Source organism: Rhipicephalus microplus, chromosome X (assembly GCF_043290135.1).
Source record: "Rhipicephalus microplus isolate Deutch F79 chromosome X, USDA_Rmic, whole genome shotgun sequence".
In the NCBI taxonomy this organism is placed as follows: domain Eukaryota; kingdom Metazoa; phylum Arthropoda; class Arachnida; order Ixodida; family Ixodidae; genus Rhipicephalus; species Rhipicephalus microplus.
Genome location: NC_134710.1, coordinates 27865061 through 27883733, shown reverse-complemented (window position 1 = coordinate 27883733; position 18673 = coordinate 27865061). Strand labels below are relative to the sequence as shown.

The 18673-nt window shown below is 44.0% G+C and overlaps 1 pseudogene; it reads right to left on the bottom strand.

Annotated features, from left to right (window-relative positions):
- Positions 1 to 18673, bottom strand: part of LOC142775020 (cell adhesion molecule Dscam1-like) — a 429006-nt pseudogene that overhangs the window by 266119 nt on the left and 144214 nt on the right.

Sequence of the window (18673 nt, the reverse complement as noted above, 5' to 3'; positions counted from 1 at the left end):
CGTCACTCAGGATGGTATTTGTGGAATGTATTACACTGAACACGTAGCACTAGTGTCGATGTCGCAGGGGCTCCGCTTCGCCGCGGTGGTCAAGTGGCTAAGGTATTCGGCTGCTGACCCGCAGGTAGCGGGTTCAAATCCCGGCTGCAGCGGCTGCATTTCCGATGGAGGCGGAAATGTTGTAGGCCCGTGTGCTCAGATTTGGGTGCACGTTAAAGAACCCCGGGTGGTCGAAATTTCTGGAGCCCTCCACTACGGCGTCTCTCATAATCATATGGTGGTTTTGGGAAGTTAAACCCCACACATCAATCAATCGATGTCGCAGGGGAGTCTATTTTTTGTTTTTTCTCCTTAGTTTTTCTACACTGTTTGACATCGAATCAAAATAACTTCCACGCGACGGATGCCGTTCCAATTTGGCCAAGAAGACCTATGCATACCAAGCGATCGAATGATGGGAACATCTCGATCTTGAAACTTGATGTCAGTGCTCCTTTAATTTTGTGTGCTTGGCTACATCGGGTGTTGTGAAGCTGACTACACTCCCTTATGCTAATAAACCGGCATAAATCACGACTCTACAGCATTTTCGCCTCCTTCTAAAATGCAGCTGCTGCAGCCGGAATTTGATCCCGCGACCTCAGCAGCCAAAACGTTTGTGATTACTAAAAGTGTTTCGTCGTACATCGTGCTTTCTCGCTTTCGTTGTTACTACAGAGCCAGTGCCCTTCCTTCCCAGCTACGTCTATATATATATATATATATATATATATATATATATATATATATATATATATATATATATATATATATATATATATATATATATATATATATATATATATATATATATATATATATATATATATATATACAGGAAGAGCAGAAAGGTGGGTCTTAAAATTAATCTGCAGAAAACGAAAGTAATGTACAACAACCTCGGAAAGGAGCAGCGCTTCGAGATAGGTAATAGTGCACTTGAAGTTGTAAAAGACTATGTCTACTTAGGGCAGGTAATAACCGCAGAGCCTAACCACGAGATTGAAGTAACTAGAAGAATAAGAATGGGGTGGAGCACATTCGGCAAGCACTCTCAATGTATGACAGGTAGATTGCCACTATCCCTCAAGAGGAAGGTATATAACAGCTGTATCTTGCCGGAACTTAGCTACGGAGCAGAAACCTGGAGACTTACAAAGAGGGTTCAGCTTAAATTGAGGACGACGCAGTGAGCAATGGAAAGAAAAATGGTAGGTGTAACCCTAAGAAACAAGAAGAGAGCAGAGTGGAATAGGGGATAAACGGGGGTTAAGGATATCATAGTTGAAATAAAGACGAAATGGATATGGGCCGGGCATGTAGCGCGTAGACAGGATAACCGCTGGTCATTAAGGGTAACTAACTGGATTCCCAGAGAAGGGAAGCGGGTTAGGGGGAGACAGAAGGTTAGGTGGGCAGATGAGATTAAGAAGTTTGCGGGTATAAATTGGCAGCAGCAAGCACAGAACCGGGTTAACTGGCGCAACATGGGAGAGGCCTTTGTCCTGCAGTGGATGAAGTCAGGCTGATGATATATATATATATATATATATATATCCAGTTCATTATTTTTTCCACTTTATTTCTCTTTTTATTTTGGGGCTCTCTTTCTTTCTCCTTTACTTCTCCTCACCCTCACACGTTGGAATAGTATTTTCTCTCTTTTATTTGGGGGGGGGGGGGGTCACCACCTTAATGTGAAGTGGGGGACGGGCAGGTATATATGGTCTAGCACCATTTTGCGCTGTGTACACCAAGAAAAAGAGTAAAAAAAAGAATCTAGGTGGCGGGGGTACGGAGAAGGGCCCGGGCCCGTTCTGTCACCGCCTGGCTACGCATTCACAACTATACATCTCGGTCCAGTTTCATTTGCCACCCTCTTGGCATACCATGTCATACAAGGCTGTGTTATGCTCGGCCGACATGCTTGAATGGCCGAAAAGTTACGATGCTCGTCTTCGGATCGTGGATACGTGTTTTCGGATTCCGCTTAATGAAGAATGTTTTTTTCGCCATGATTTTTTACCTATTTCCATCTCTATCTTTCACCGATCAGAGCTATTGCATCCCACGCCGGACTGATAGGCGGACGTGTTCTGAGAACGAAGCACAAGATGACCACGAGGACAGAGAAAACACGAGCAAGCTCATGATGATGATAGCTTTATAGTGTCGCCCCATAATATGGCGAAAATCTTAACTGCTCCGCTGTAATGAACGAAGCATTTGTATTGATTAGAAACCTCCATCGCAACATCTTACTGTTGACATAGTGGACACGCGTTCTCACCAACCAACATCGCGTGTCCAGAGTTCGCCGTCGGGAGTAAGCACCCATGTTTTCTCTTCAGTCGTCCCGGTTAATGGACTCGGGACGAGTGTGAAGATTGGAGTGACGCCACAGCCACCGCCCGTGTTCGCGGTACTTCTTTGAGATAAGTGGTGTCTTCGATCCACCATCTCAGTGACGGTAGTGTCGCACTGATTGCTATCAAGAGTGGCGGGGCTTGGTCGATAAAGAAACTAAAGAAACTAACTTGAACATGGACAGCAGTCCTATCAAGATGAAAAGCGAGGGACCAGCTACAGCAACGCGGTACAGTATAACTACATTAGCGCTGCTGGCTGTCGGTAAGGGCCACACGAAAGTGTACCAGCCCCACAGGCTAAGTAGTGACCACACTTAGCAGTATTGACATTACAGTAATTAAATTAAAAACATAAAAACACCCTTTTCTTTAGTGAGTAAACAGCGGAATACTTAAAGCGAGTGATTTCAAGAAACCTTTTACCACGATACCTACAACTTTGCCTGCAAAGGATGCACCGCCCCAAATAGAAAAGTTTTGTGGCGAAGCCAAAGTTTGTACGTAGCTTCAGCAAAGTTGGTTTGAATGAAACAAAATTTTCTTGTCTTCAAAGTAAATGCCTGTGAATCAGATTTATAAAAATTATAAGCAGTGTATGAATATTTTCGATATTCTCAAAAAATTTTCATTCTTCGCACATTTTCAGGAATACAAAAGAAAGATAGCACTCGGGAATTAAAATTAAGGTTTCAAATAGATTATAACACTGACCTCTCAACAACATACTTGTTTTATTATTATAGCATCTTGATAAACTTACGTCTTTTTATTATTCGCCTCCCATGAGGCCTCTGTGGCGAATAATAGAAGTTCTTAGTTTTTTCTGTGTATATTTCAGCGTCGCCGTGTTACAAGAATATCGTATCGTGTTTACCGTGTTGCCAGAACCCATGTTTTGCCAAAGTTTGAACGTTCTATACGTAAACGTATCTCTTTGCGTTTTTGTAAACACGTAAATGGTGGTGATAAATGCGTTAAACTATACAGCCATTTAAGTAGGAATAAATTACCGTTACGTCAAAATCGTAATGAACGATTTTAGCGTGTATGGAATTCTAGTGCACGCTAAACGGGTATATGACAACCGGTTTGCCGGAGCATGGTATCGAGATCTTGTAGCACTTCATCACACCCAAATCCTAGAGACACGTGTTTTCTGTTAGTATTCAGAGGAAAAAATGCTTAAAAGGGTGATGCCCCACCACACTTGTAGCTTGCGCGTTCTTTGCTGCAAGCATTTATTATAGCTAAATACTTCAATGTCGCCTTTTATATGTGGACAATTTTTGGTTTTTATTGCTGAGCCCTGGGTTAAGCTGGAACGTTGCAGTGTAGGTGGTTCGGTCACGTGAGCACACAGGGGTGTGGCGCACGTCGTGCTCATTATTGTGTGCTCTCGCACACACGTGTCAAACAAGCACCTGCCAAACCAACGTGAAGCAGCCTTGATGCTTTGCCGATACGTACGTGGCGGAGCTCTGGAGGCCACTCACCTCACGATGATAGGCGTGCGCACGGAGGGTGGGAGGTAAGGTGGCGGTCATTCACATAGTCCCCTATGAAGGGCCGGGGGGTAGCAAACTCAGCCCACGCTTTGACACAATAGCGAGGGGGGCTGCACCTTAAAGGGGCGCAAAATCAGCGCCATACATTAGCATAGTAGGAAGGAGGAGCACTGTGATGAACTTTCGTCTCCCCTGAAGGGAAAACCTGCACACGCCTCTACAGATTTGGTGTAGCGTCACCACAACTTTCATTGCCTTTCCTACAGAGCTACGTCAGTTGGATTTTGGTAGAGAGAGTGAGCATTTAGGTACACTTTGGAGGTGAATAAAATATATTATAAACGTTTGCTGTGTTCCACTATTCGTGTGAATAGTCCCAGCATACAGAGGAAACCCACACAAGACTTGTTGTAGCCTCGAAATTTAATGACAGCACCCCTTTAAAAAGGCAACTCATTCGTTATTGCACCGCTGTAAGGCATTCACACCACAAGTGTAATTCACCACGTTTCTGCAATGACAATTTTGTGCTTGCGTGGTTCGTCTAGGCCCCGCCAGATGACACCACTTATCCGGCCTCTCAGGCACCTTAGGTCTCTCACAATTACGGCTTCGCTATTTCAGGTCAGTTTAGCAGGAAAAATCCGGCTCAAACAACTTGTCCGCAATTTCTTCTCGCAATTCGGCTTCTTTTTACATGGCGGCTCGAGTCTCTGTAAAGCAGATACCCTGAGTAGCCATTAACGAAGATAAATTAAGAGGTATGGCTGTAAACGTAAAGCGTATCCGACGGCCAATTTACGTTTTGCTAAAGCAAGTCTACTTTCCGTATAGGTCCGCACATACACGATACCATCTTGAAAACCGGTACCGTGGTAAGGTAATAAAGAGCTCTAATATCAATAGGCAGAAACATTGAAATGCTCCGTCGTCAAGAAAACATGGTGCTATGAACTCAACGTCTGGCAAGTTTTCTCGCAATATTCTTTTAAAAGCTGTCTTGAGACGTGGACTTTGATTGGCCTTAAAAAGTGTGTCAGACAACCTGTGGTTTTACTGTACCAACTTTTATCTGAGGCATGTAGGAAGGTACAAATACAGAAAGCATTTTGCACATTTGACCCATAACTTTATTGAATATTTGATCCTCTTAGTTTACGGTGTTTTTTTGACCAAGCAGCCTATTGAAATCTACTCTGTGTAAACCTCGCTAGTATTTTTTTCTGACTAGGTGACCTATAGCATTTCCGTGGCTATAATTTCTCGTACGCCTTGGAGATAGTTTGAAATTTTCTTATTTTTTTTCGCTTGACTTGTGTCATGCTTCGTACTTCGTGCTATCATGTTCATCAGATCTAAAGAGTGCTAGTAACAACTATACAAAGTAGACACACTTGTAGAAGTTTGCATAGGAGTCTGCAAATGCAGTGTCACGATATATGGCATCAGTATCTTAGCAATTGAAGAGTACATGTAACTCACAGACATCGGTGGAAGGTAGCACGGTGACATCGTCGTCAGACACCCATGCGGTGAGTGAGACGTACTCCCTCGCTGCCGGTGGCACCAGGCACCGTAGCATGGCCACACCCCCAACGCTCGCCACGCTGTCAGTCACCGACACCTCCAGTGGAGTGCGAACAACTGCAGAAGAAAGAAGCAACAAGTGTAAAGAGACTGCATTGCTCCTGAACAATTGTGCTCCTTCATGCGTGTATATGTGTCTATTATCTAAAATGTTTACCAAAGGGACAGGTAACTTCAGCGAGCCGCGTTGTTTTTACAGCTCAGAAAGGCGAGGATAAACGCGATCCTCTGTGCACATTGCGGCCAAAATGATTTTGCACTGTTGTTACGGTACATTTTCAACAAAAATTGTGAAATACTCATACAAGGAAGCACTGTCTGCCATTAGCAGCTGTAGTGCATTTAATAACCAAGACTTCTCATGTAACACAATGCCCAGGAAAGGGTAGTGAGCAAGCCCCGCCGCGGTGGTCTAGTGGCTAAGGTACTCAGCTGCTGACCCGCAGGTCGCGGAATCGAATCCCGGCTGCGGCGGCTGCATTTCCGATGGAGGCGGAAATGTTGTAGGCCCGTGTGCTCAGATCTGGGTGCACGTTAAAGAACCCCAGGTGGTCTAAATTTCCGGAGCCCTCCACTACGGCGTCTCTCATAATCATATAGTGGTTTTGGGACGTTAAAACCCACATATCAATCATCAAGGATGTGGATCCGTTGCCCAATGTGCAGACTTTACTTGGATGGGTGCGGAAAGCAATATACAGAGTACGCTGAGACTTTGCTTGGCGTTGAACAATGCCAACTACGCTGGCGATTCATCCTGGGAAGCCTTGAACCAAGTCGTGGACACGCAGATCTGCAGATACCCGATGTTGCAGGTGATCGTGTTCTCGGTGTCAACAAATACATATTAGAGGACCCCCCAATTGCGTAACCATTAGGAGTGTGCTCTAAGACACTGTTGGAAAGCCGAAAACTCCCATACGAAGTAACACGTATCAGCTTTTTCTAGTGCACTTTATTGCGACGAGAGATGAATAGAAATGCTAGAAGATGTTAACAAGCTTCGTAGAAGCTAGGGAGATGGAACTTCAAAATTGTACATTTTTCGTCTCAACGTTTGGATAAGTAGACAAAAAGGACTCCCCTATAAGAAGTAGAATTGAGGAGCGAATATTTTAAACAATTTCATTGATATGAGAAATAATTTTTTGTATTTCGCTCTGCAAGAGATTTTGCAAAAAAAAAGTGGACGCATTTTTTTCAAATGACCATAAACTTATGATGTTCCCATTGCAAATATTAAGCATACTGTTAATTCTACACACAAAACTCACGACTGCATTTAACAATAAAACATGCGCGTGTTCATCTCTTGAAGAAAAAAAAAGCTGAGTTCTCAGAGAGCCATTCATTGAGTATTAGAGCGACCATCATTAGATGCAGTAGAACTGCTAGATGAGTTTCGTTCAAGGCCCTCAGTAGATACGATCAAGCATCGGGAGTTGAAAACGCGTAGTGAAGTTTGTTTCCTATAGCAAACAAACGTTTCGGAAACGTCGGGAGAGACTTCACGCAGACTTTCCCGAGATTGCTTTTCGAAGCAATGTTTGCAGTGCGATGTTGTTGGCTTCTAGGCAATAGATAATACATTACCAGACTCTGGGACTCTGGGTGCTCTCCTTTTCCTATATAGAAATTGTAAGAAATAAATAAATCAATACATAAATAAATAAAAAAGAAAGAAAGAAAGAAAGAAGACACAACGGCATTTGTTCAACTGAATTTTGTTTTTGTGTGTGTTTTCCTCGCCACACGAGAGTGACCGTAGGTGGAATGGTGGTGCCAAATATACTGTTAACGTATGCCAGTTTTTACGAAGAGATACAAGCTCGCTATGGTGGTCTAGAGGTTATAGTTCTCTGCTGCTGATCCGCTGGTTCTGGGATCGAATCCTGGCCGTGGTGGCCACACTTTGCATGTTCGCGAAAATCCTTGAGGCTGATGTATTCAGATTTATGTGCACGTTAAAAGAACCACAGGTGGTCAAAATTTCTGGAGCATTTCACTACAGTACCTCTCATATTCATATTTTCGGTTCTCGACGCTAAACGCCATCAATTATTATTATTATTACAAGGATAGATAACATTATTAGTCGAAAGGCTCTATATTGAGACTGAGAATTTTAAAGACATGTATTTACGCGCAACTAGAGACAATTGTTTTTTTGTTTATTATTTTTATTCTTTTAGGTTCTTGATCTTTTTGTTGATTCGATTCATGTCTGTTATTTCACGTAATGTGACGTGTTAGCCAGTAAAAATAATCATCAGACGTACAAACTCATTGAGGTTCTTACAATTTTGTTAAATGGTAAATGTGTGAGGAATCCACCTGCTTTATTGTTAAACAAGGCAATTCCGGACTTTTTAGTTGTCAGTCATATTAGCCGGTCCCGTCATGTGGTCTCAGCTTCATGCAATGGTGTCCATTTGATGTCTTTCCTTGGCTTTCTTATTGTTCTAGACGAGGAGCTGGTACCTATGTAATTGTTTGCCTACGTACTTCGTTGCATTACAGCTAAGTTGACAGTCGGGGATTCTCTGCGTCCTTTCTTGTCCATTATGTTGCTTCAGTGCATGCTATTATGATTCTGACCATTTTCTGCTCTCTTCTTTAACACTCCTTGCGCACTATGTATAAATGATCAAAAAGTAGGTAGTACATCGTACTCGCTAAGCCGCAACACTCAGCAACTGATGGGCGCAGAACAAGCTTAAGCACGCTAAGTTCGCGGGATTATACACTGGGGTGGTTGCGCTGCTTCATAAAAGATAATAGAAAGAGGATGTTCACAAGGCGGAAGAAACTTGGGGAACTGTCTAGTCATACGCACCTTGAATCTTCCCTCATTATCATAGTTATCCGCAGTGACAGAATATACATATGCGTACATTTTACGGTATGTGTATTTCACACGACTACTTTGTCCCCTAATGGGCCTAAAGTCGGCGCTCTGTACTTCTTCGTGAAACAGCAGTGTGTTTTCGTATTTTTTCCTATCTGCTATGCCACACGAATGCACGTGTATTGTGTGTTATACTTCATTCGCATCGGCCATCCTGTGTTCTCTAAATGAAAGTGGATTAAAGTTGATCTCGAACCGATCACTTCGCCTTCTTGTAATACCGCAATAGCGAAGTAGATGAATTCGCGATCATGAATAAACCCCAAATTTCTCGTTTTATAACAACAAACAAACGTAAATATGTTGATGCTTTGTTTCAAAGTCCTCGAAAAGTGACTCCGCACTATAGTGAACTACACCTGCGAATTCTACAACGCAAAGTAGGCATTATTTTTTATGCTTTTTAAATAATTTTGCACTGTTGTTACGGTACATTTTCAACGAAAATTGTGAAGTACTCATACAAGGAAGCACTGTCTGCCATTAGCAGCTGTAGTGCATTTAATAACCAAGACTTCTCATGTAACACAATGCCCAGGAAAGGGTAGTGAGCAAGCCCCGCCGCGGTGGTCTAGTGGCTAAGGTACTCAGCTGCTGACCCGCAGGTCGCGGGATCCAATCCCGGCTGCGGTGGCTGCATTTTCGATGGAGGCGGAAATGTTGTAGGCCCGTGTGCTCAGATTGGGGTGCACGTTAAAGAACCACAGGTGGTCGAAAATTCCGGAGCCCTCCATTACGGCGTCTCTCATAATCATATGGTGGTTTTGGGACGTTAAACCCTACAAATCAATCAATCATCAGGGTAGTGAGCAAATTTCCTTGCGCTGAGGCAAGGAAAACACGCCCATTGACATTGTAGATTTCAGCCTAAAAGCGATAGAGGAGTCAGATACGGATGAGCACATATGTTGCGGTTATTTATAACTAATTATATTTACTTGTGGTCTAATGTGCACTTGCTTTCAATGTATCTGCCTACCTCTAGCGAAAAATCTTCCTTAGCAACAATTGATCAAGAAGGCCAGTTTAACCAACTTCTGAATATCTATGGATTAACGCAAGTAATGGATACTGTATGACATTTCTTCCGCTATAGTGAATTCCCCGCACACAAGAGAGACACGAACACGACATACGACAACTTGTGTCTCTTTTGTGCGTGTGGTTTATACTAGCAAGAAAATATCGTATTGAGCAACACGAACAAGGCCAAGAAAAAAATCCCCCTCAAGCGGATATAGGTGGCAGAGGAGTGTAGGAGACTTTCATTCCTTGTTTGGCGCACAGGTGAAGGTATATAGGAATGCCTTTATTAATTTTTTCGACAGATATACCTGCCATAATTGCAAGCGTCAGCTTCAGTAAACATCACACCTCTTGTCCAGAGTATTCGAAATTAGAGCACACCCTTCAATAAGAACGCATGTTTTGCGAGATCATTTTTTTACGCTCGTCATCTTAGCAATCTGAGCTTTTCTTTTCAAGCATGACTACGCTTGCTATCAGCTCGCAGCAACATTCAGTGGACCCATGCCCACTTACAGTCGCATCTACAATAGCTATTTGCTATTGTGACTTTGCAGTCAAATGTGATTATGCATCGTAATTGTGTGCGAGGGTTCGCACAATGCTGGTTCAATCGCGATTTTTTTTTGAGACGTCTAATACAGAGATTTTTAGTATTGCGGGAAATGCTTGCGTTAGCGTGATCCACGCACCAAGTCATGGCGGAACGTTGTTAAAAGAAATCACAGGGCCTGTTATCCATTCAATCGCCCAAGACGACTGTTCTCCTTAGGGGATGTACTGATAGATGAGTAGCATTTTCTCTTTCTCGCTGTCCATGCCTCTTTTTCTCTCTCTCACCCACACAAACACGGAAAGAGAGCGAGAGAGAAAAGACGCAGAAATTACACTACACAATACCATATTGTATTGGCTAGTACGTTGGTAGAACTTGCAGCTATCCGGCAAGAATTTACGAGGTAAGCCAATAATACTAATCAACAAAACTACGCTAAACTAAATGTGAAATAAAGAAAATTATTTGAAGCAAACAATGTGCGCTTACCAAGTATTATAAATTAGAAATAAAAAATTTAGGAAATTAATAAGGTAAAATTCAACGCTGTGTTCCGTACGGCCTTGACAACCTACTGTTACGCCCTGTTCTGTTTCACACTTTGGAAACACTTAGCTGCGCTATAGTTGCTAACGGTTGGAGGTAAGACAGAGCATGAGCTATAAATTACGTACGTGCGTTCGCGAAGGGCGTGGAAGCACCAATGATAGCGAAGGAAGGACCGAGGTAGTGCGTCATTTCCGCCTATTAGACATAAACCTCTGTCCTGTCATGCCTGATCTACTCGATACAAATTCGAAAGTGCTCGCAATATCTCTTATTCTGTTTGTTGTGCCAGTTAGTCCAACAATGCAAGCTGCGGTCGACCGCTACAGTGTCGCAGCAGCGTCACGCATGGAAGACAGGGCCTAGTGCTGGCGAGCTGGTCAGATTGCGGCAGTGTCGTGATAGCTCCAACGTTACGGTACGCTAGGTTCAATTATTAAACCACCGCCACTGGCACACTCTGTTCAGAAAAAAAAAGACCCAGCTCTGTGCACTGCGTGCAAAATACCGCCGTTCGCAAAACCGGTTACTTTTGGCGTCCGCTCACAGATGCTCGAGAGCTTAAAAGGATAAACAGATACAATACAGCAACTTAGGACTGTTTCGCTGCACAAAAACTACTACTATGCTACCAGCTTCTGCCATTGGCAAGCACACGCGAGCTAAAAGTGTGTAAATAACGCCTTGAGATTAACACTTAGAAACTCCAGTGGGGTCTATTCCTGGCCTTTTGTTTGCGGCTTAAAATGTATGTTTAATAATGATTGCCCTATGAACTGTTCGTGGTTGCTTATGGTGCAGGCATGTTTAAACTGCTGGCTTTTAAAGCACGTTGCGTACAGTTCTACGCACACGTAAGGGAAGCGCTCATCTAATCTCTGGTAGACACTATTATTGCTGCTGCATTTGTATGAGCTGGTTGATGCTTGTTTACAAATATTTTTGTTTAAAAGTTTTTTAAAAGCTTGTAACATTAGCCGTTCCAATATATTCTCTAATGTCTATTGCAAGCAGGGTTGTGAAGTGCCCACCCCACCATAATTATTCTTTTTGATGATCAGCGAAGAGGCCTCTACGCGTCCGTAGGGTAACACGTGAACCTACGCCGCAGTTCACTGTGTATTTGTTGATACTTCTGCTGCTGCTGCTGCTGCTGCTGCTGCTGCTGCTGCGGCTGCCGCTGCGGCTGCCGCTGCCGCTGCCGCTGCTGCTGAAGATCGAATATATCTGAGCACTTTGTAGTGTGTGGGCCTTTCAAACATCCACTCGTTCCTCAATACACATCTTTTGACGCCTTGCGTGATTCTACGCATCTGCCAGCCAATATGTGATGCGTTAAGGATACTTCATCCACTACATGGCATTCATGTGTTGGTTCTTCCCAAAGGACTTTCGTGAAACATCTTGGCTCTGTGGTGTCACGCAGACTGTCTGGGTTCCATCGTCACGCGGATCCGAAAATTTTATAATTTGTTTCATTTGCATATTTTTTCAATTTTTAGGTCACGGGCAAGGTCATCATTTTTCGCTCACGACGAATGGAGCTGACACTGGAATTCCCGCAAGACGAGTTCTTCTATCGTTTTAATAATTGTGTAACTAGTGACATAAAAAGCATAGTAAACAGCCACAAAAGTGTCTGAAGTCTCAATAACGGTTCTCATGTGAATCTGTACAGTACCCTTACTTTTTCAGTCTATAGGTCGATGTCAGAAGCCCCCCTCCTCATTTTCCATTTAGTAACTTAAGCAGAGTACTCTATGGTTGGTGGTTCAGGCGTGCGACGACCTTTGTATGGCGTAATAGGCCGTTTGAATGCGCTCTTTCACGCTGCGACAGTGTCAAATAACATAGGTTTTCGTGGCTCTTCGCACTCTCTGCTTTGACGTGAGGAGAAAAAAAAAACAACTCCCACGCAGGCTTCTTTTTTGTATGTGTTTCCCTGTCTTGAATTGAACATTTCATATAAAGATAGTTCCAGGATTTACAAAACTGGCGGAGTCAAGAGCTCACCACTTCATCTAACTCGTCGAGTTAAGTGGCTCAATGTGTTCAAGAAAAGTTGTAGTTTAAGTGAAATGCTGCCTTACTCTCAGAATGAGCCGGACGTTGTTAAATCCAAATTTGCAAACACATTTATCAGCATGGCTCGCCCACGGCAGTGCCCAATCACACCAAAAAAGAAAAGAGGGCGCAAATCCCTCTGATTGCGGTGAATTTCAGTCTGGTTGCGCAACACAACGCTCGCAAACGGACTAAGTCAAAAACGCGTACTCGTATGCTTTGCAGAATGAAGCTGCTTACGCAGATGGTAGAGATTCATTGCTACAGTGGTGTCATTAGTACAGTCTATTTATGTTAATTTCTCCTGCAAATCAAGTCGGAAAATGGGCTGGCCACGGGAATACAACTTCGCAGGCTGTCCAAGAGCCTATAGTAATAAATTATGGTTTGTGTGTATACCATGACGCAATGATTCCTCGTCTAGCGAGGTCTATGCGCTCAATGCAATATATATTTCACATATCAAGTGCAGTTAATGAAATATAATTGTTACCATTATGCAGATCATCCAATAAAGTAAAAACCTAAACTTGAGCCACGAGAGAGTAGGTTTGCCTATGTGCTACTAGAGTAATTGGCGAAATTATATTACAGTGCATGGTGTTGCGTTTTTCTTGGTTATTATAACACATATGTAACGCGACACTTGCGTGGCCTCCGTTTTAGGGTTTCTGACTGGCCTACCAGTGATGAACGCTATGCGTGACCCCTTTGTGTATCATAACTTTTTATTGCAATAGCAAAGACATGGACACTCTCTGCTGGATTTCACCGCCGGCGTCGGCATCGATGTCATGCACCGTATATGTATACGTATCTGTATATATAAAAACAGAATGAAGGAAAAAAAACCAGGATAAAAAACTCCAGTGCGCTGAATCGAACGTGGAACCTCCACGTCATGAATGCGAGGCGTTAACCACTGAGCCACCGAAGGGTTCGTCGTCCAACGTTTAAACGGCAAGCTATTTATATCTACAACTTACCGCTGTTGGCGGGCGTCTCGGGGGGGGGGGGGGCTATGGTGTTTTCAGCATTATCAGGAAGATGGCACAGTGAGAGCGCGGCGGCTCTCATCTATCACGCGTACTTTGGCCCGCGGAGAGGAGGGTGAATGGGGAATCTCTCGAGCGCCCTTATCTCTTGGTGGAGAGGACCATACGTCTTCGCTGGCGTTGGGCTTGACTTAAACGATTCTGTTATAGTTACGGAGCGCACAAAAGTCACTGCAATCATTGCACAGCGTCCGTTTGCGAAAAGGGCGCGCTTTTCAGACACAGCGAAGTAACAACTGAGACGCTTATTCGCGTTCATCTGTGTACCTGTGAATACGTTTCGTGCGTCATTTGTGCGTGGAAAACGCGGGGCAGTTTTCGATCTGCTCGCCATTCGGCGCATGACCTTCCAATTTGTTGCTATCGCGTTCATTGCTTCGCCTTTGCTGCAAAGCTGTGACTTTCTATGAAAGAGCTTCGTCTATTTTGTTGCTTTAATGAATTACTGCAGAACATTTTTAATGGTCAATAATAATATTATTTGGGGTTTACTGCCCCAAAATGTGGTATGATTATGAGAGAAGCTGTAGTGGAGGGCTGCGGAAATTTTGATCATCTGGTGTTTCTTGACGGGCACTGACATCTGAATGGCTATGGAAACTACAAAATCAAAGAAACAACAAACATTTCGTCACAGTTGATTGGTGGACGCCCAAGTGAACCAACGTACCCGAATTGATAAAATGTTTGCTTGACAGTCCCCGAGTGGGCCTATCCAGGTGACGCTGAGTCAACTCACGTCTATTGTCGATTTAATAAACTTGTTTCACTCACCCACTCACTCACAAACTAATCATCTTAGTGGCACAGTATTGGCGTACAATCGCAGCACAGTCGGGATTCTTCTACGTGGTTAAACTTGTGTCAAACGTTACCATAAGACGAGTATAGCCGCAGCTAGAATCACCATTGCAACGTCTACTAAGGCGCAAATGAAACCTTGACTTTCATTCAGTACACGATTACACATTACAGATAAAAAAAAAGAAGCAATGAAGGAAGATCTATTCCCTGAGAAAGCCAGTATAGAGGCTGAACGAAGAAACTTTCTACGAGTGATGAAAAAGAAAATATTAAACCAAGCAAGATTGTGTGATGAGGTGCGTGAGTTTTGTTGCGTTTTTTTCGATTCTCGCCGCTAGGCTGGGGAGTAATGAAGGGACTGGAGATTTATGGCACCGATGGTGCACCTGGTTGCCGCTGCTAAGAAGCTGAAAGGCGAGCGCAGCAGAAATAATCAACGTGGACGTAACAGGGCGGCTACTACGCCGAAAGGTGGGCGTGAAACAAAGTCAGCAAGCCGCATGTCGACAGACAAATGAAGCGGCGAAAAGTCGGCACCGCCGCTAGGTGCGGGGAACAAGTTCGCATGGCCGCCGCGGGCAAGGCGAGAGAGAGAATCGCGTAAGCCCGAAAAAAGGGAAATAGAGGTGGAGTGGGGGACGCTTTTTTCCACCTCATCTGCGCCAGGCAATATCGGAAAGGCGGCGATATGAGAAGCGCCGCGGTTGACGCTAAGCGAGTGAACAAACAGCGCGCGGAGATCGAACGCCACGTGGAAATTTTCAAACAGACAGCCGAGGTCCTTACAAGGCAGCAAGGAACAGAGCGAGAGAGAGGAAAAAAGAGTTTAAAATAAAAACCCAAGTAGAAAACGACCGCCAGGAATATAAAGAAAGAGACGTACACGGCCGCCAGCCAGAACGCTTCATCATAATGCGTTTGATTTATGCCGTCCGCCTCTGGCTGCAGCACGTCGGCGAGGTAGTTCCCACTTGGTGCCTTCAGCGCATATTCTCCCCCCCCCCCCCCTATACTCTTCGATCAGACAGCTTTCTTACGACAAACTCTTGGCCAAAGCGCAAGCCACAAGAAAAACAGATAAAAAGATGAAAGAAAGAGCACGTTGCTGCCAGGCGCGCACACCCGCAAACGCAGAAATCATGAAACAGCACAGAATCCGCGAACTTCACCGTAGTGCGCCCGTCGAACACGCGTTCTTCCCATGTGCCGCACCTGGCAAGGCGCTGTGGTGCTGTACATATTTGTCACCACGACATTGACACCCAATCGTGGTGGGGAACATGAGAGGGAAATATTGAGAGGGTGCAACGCCTCCCACGTTCGCATGCAGCGCAATGTGGTCGCCACGACACCCGACATAACCAGAAACGAGGCTCAAATAACTGAAGATATTGATAGATACACATGCGTTTTTCTTTAGCTTAGCTACTCTAGACATCATTGCCATTGATTGATTTGTGGGGCTTAACGTCCCAAAACCACCATATGATTATGAGAGACGCCGTAGTGGAGGGCTCCGGAAATTTTGACCACCTTGGGTTCTTTAACGTGCACCCAAATCTGATCACACGGGCCTACATAGACATCGTTGCCACGCGATTGATTCGGGCTTATTGGTAATGTAAAATTGCAAAACCGACCAAAGCTAAGAGCCCATGTTGGCCCCAGCTATGCGTGGCACCAGAAAGATAATTAACATTTTACTTACTGTACAATGCACCTAAACAGCGGCATTCGCACCTTTTTGGCATCATCCCTGATCGGCCAGTGTGACGCTGGAATCGAAGACACGACCCCGTGCTCGGCAGCGAAAAGCTAGCCCTACACAAGCGCAGTAGGGAGCCGGGGGGGGGGGGGGCTAATTAAGCTGAAGTCACAAAAGTGATTTATCTAGCTTGCACATGTAACGCACAAAGTTATAACAAATTTTAATTTAGGCGGACGAAATAGTGAGCCACACGCAGCGAGGCTATCTCGAGAGTAGCTGACACAAACAAGACGAGAATCACAATAATAATAAAACATCTCGTTCCGATAATTTTCCGCCAGTGCCAATGAAGTAAACAGAAAATTCTAGATTCGTGATCCCACAAATACGCGAACAAATGAGCTCCGGAAATTCGCTTAGTGAAGCCTGCGCCTTCCGTGATTGCTGGTGAATGTAGAACGCTGCCTTAGCACAGCGTAATTTTTCTTTTGTATACTTTGAATTCGCATAGATCAGACCATGACATGGGAACGGCAAGAAAACGTTGCTGGTTATCCGCATGCATAGAAAGACCCATTGAATCACGGTGAGTTGCAACACTTACAGTGGCCTCGGACAGTGACGCAAAGTAGAAACCACGGCCTTTTCAAAATTAAAACAGCAAGCTTACATCTGAAAAACCACTGGACAGTTCAAGAGACGCTGGCATGGAGTTTGGGATGCTTGTTCTTTCTAAGTGTAGTGTTTTGCCATCGCCTTTAATACTTATGCTTAGAATCAGGGTGGACTCGCATGGCTTTTGTAAGTTGTTTTTCGGAAACTTTTTTTTTGTGTGAATACGGACTAAAGTATTCACAGAGAATACTAAATGGCGTAATCTTGAAGCGAACATAGGTTCGTTCTGTCTCGTATGGTGCTTGATGCAAACCAACGACAAGTAAAGAGCAAACCCCGCGCGCTTCGTAGAAAGCTTCTCATTTAGACAAAACAAGGCTTCTTCGTTTTAAAACTCTTCCTTCAAGCGTCGTGAGATTGCCATGTGTAGTGTATCCCATTGTGCCACAGTCATGACGCTAAGGCGAGCTCACATTTCCTTACACGCCACCTTGTAACAAACTCAAATATTTGTCGTTCGAACCGACACGAGAAGGAATGTAGGTTCTTACGGAACCCGCCATGGGGGTTTAGTGGCTAAGGCACTCGGCTACTGACCCGCAAGTTTCTGGATCAAATTCCGGCCATGGCTGCCGCATTTTCGATGGAATCAAAAACGGTTGAGGCCCGAGTACCTAATTTGGGTACACGTTAAAGAACCCCAGGTGGACAAAATTTCCGGAGCCCACCACTGCGACGTCTCTCGTGATCATGTTGTGGTTTTGGAACATTTAACCCCAACAATTAATATTATTGCTATTTATTGTTACCCACGAGGAACAAGATGGCACTTTGATAAATGGCTTTTCGCACTCCACTTCAGTACCATTAGTGGTTCGTACACGTTCAAGAATATGTGTCACATTGTATAAACAGTGATGTACAGTGGTGCCTTGGGCATGGTGGTACGATATATATAGGAAGGAAAGAGCGCGAAAAATTTACCCGTCAGGAGGCTCTGGAGATAGCTAGACTGGGCGACGCAAGTGTGAGTAGGCCTTCAGGTGCCCTCTCAGAAAAGGAAGTTGTCCTTTTATCTGGTTGATCGCAAGCACCGTGAGAATGGTTTTGTGATATTCATTTTTATTTATCTTTGACTTTTATTTTTGTATCTTGTTTTTGTTTCACTGCATAGGTATATGTGCGTGGTTTGAAAAATACTATTTTTGCTGTAAGTCAGCGCTTTGTATGTGTGCTTCTTTGTGTAGTTTCTCGTTTTTCACGCTGTTTCGTTCCTCATCACATCCTTCCTATATCACCATGTACACTGTCCCTCTTTCCGTGTGTTCATGATTTATACACACAATTCGGTCACGAGGTGGTTATTTCTCGGTAAAATAAATTCATGAAAAAATGTGTCAGCAATAATAAAATAAAAAATCTACAAAAGGTACTCATTGAGACTCTGTGTAAGACGAAGTTTTATGTACGTCGAACGAATATCGACGCGAATAACCGGGTGCCGGTGAAGTTTCGGTCACTCAGGTTACAGGCAATTGAGCCCCGTAGCCCACACATACTATAATACCGACGTTTTGTGGCATACACTATTTTTAAGCAAATGCATTTTGTCATGACTATCTTGACACATAGTACTTCTTTGGCTCACTTGGGATAGGGCATTGTTTTTACTTTTTGTTTTCGTCTTTTCTTGCGCTTGTTGAACGAGATAAACAAAAACTAAAAGACAGGGACGAGTAAAGCTAAAGGTACTCGCCTAGTGATGCGGATTTTCCCAGCAGAGAAGCTTGCCTCATTTCTCGCTGTGTGTGCGTAGTCCACCGTGTCGGTTGATTGCGCCGTTATTGTTTCTATCTGCACGGAACGTCGAGTTATTGCTCCGACGCTGGCC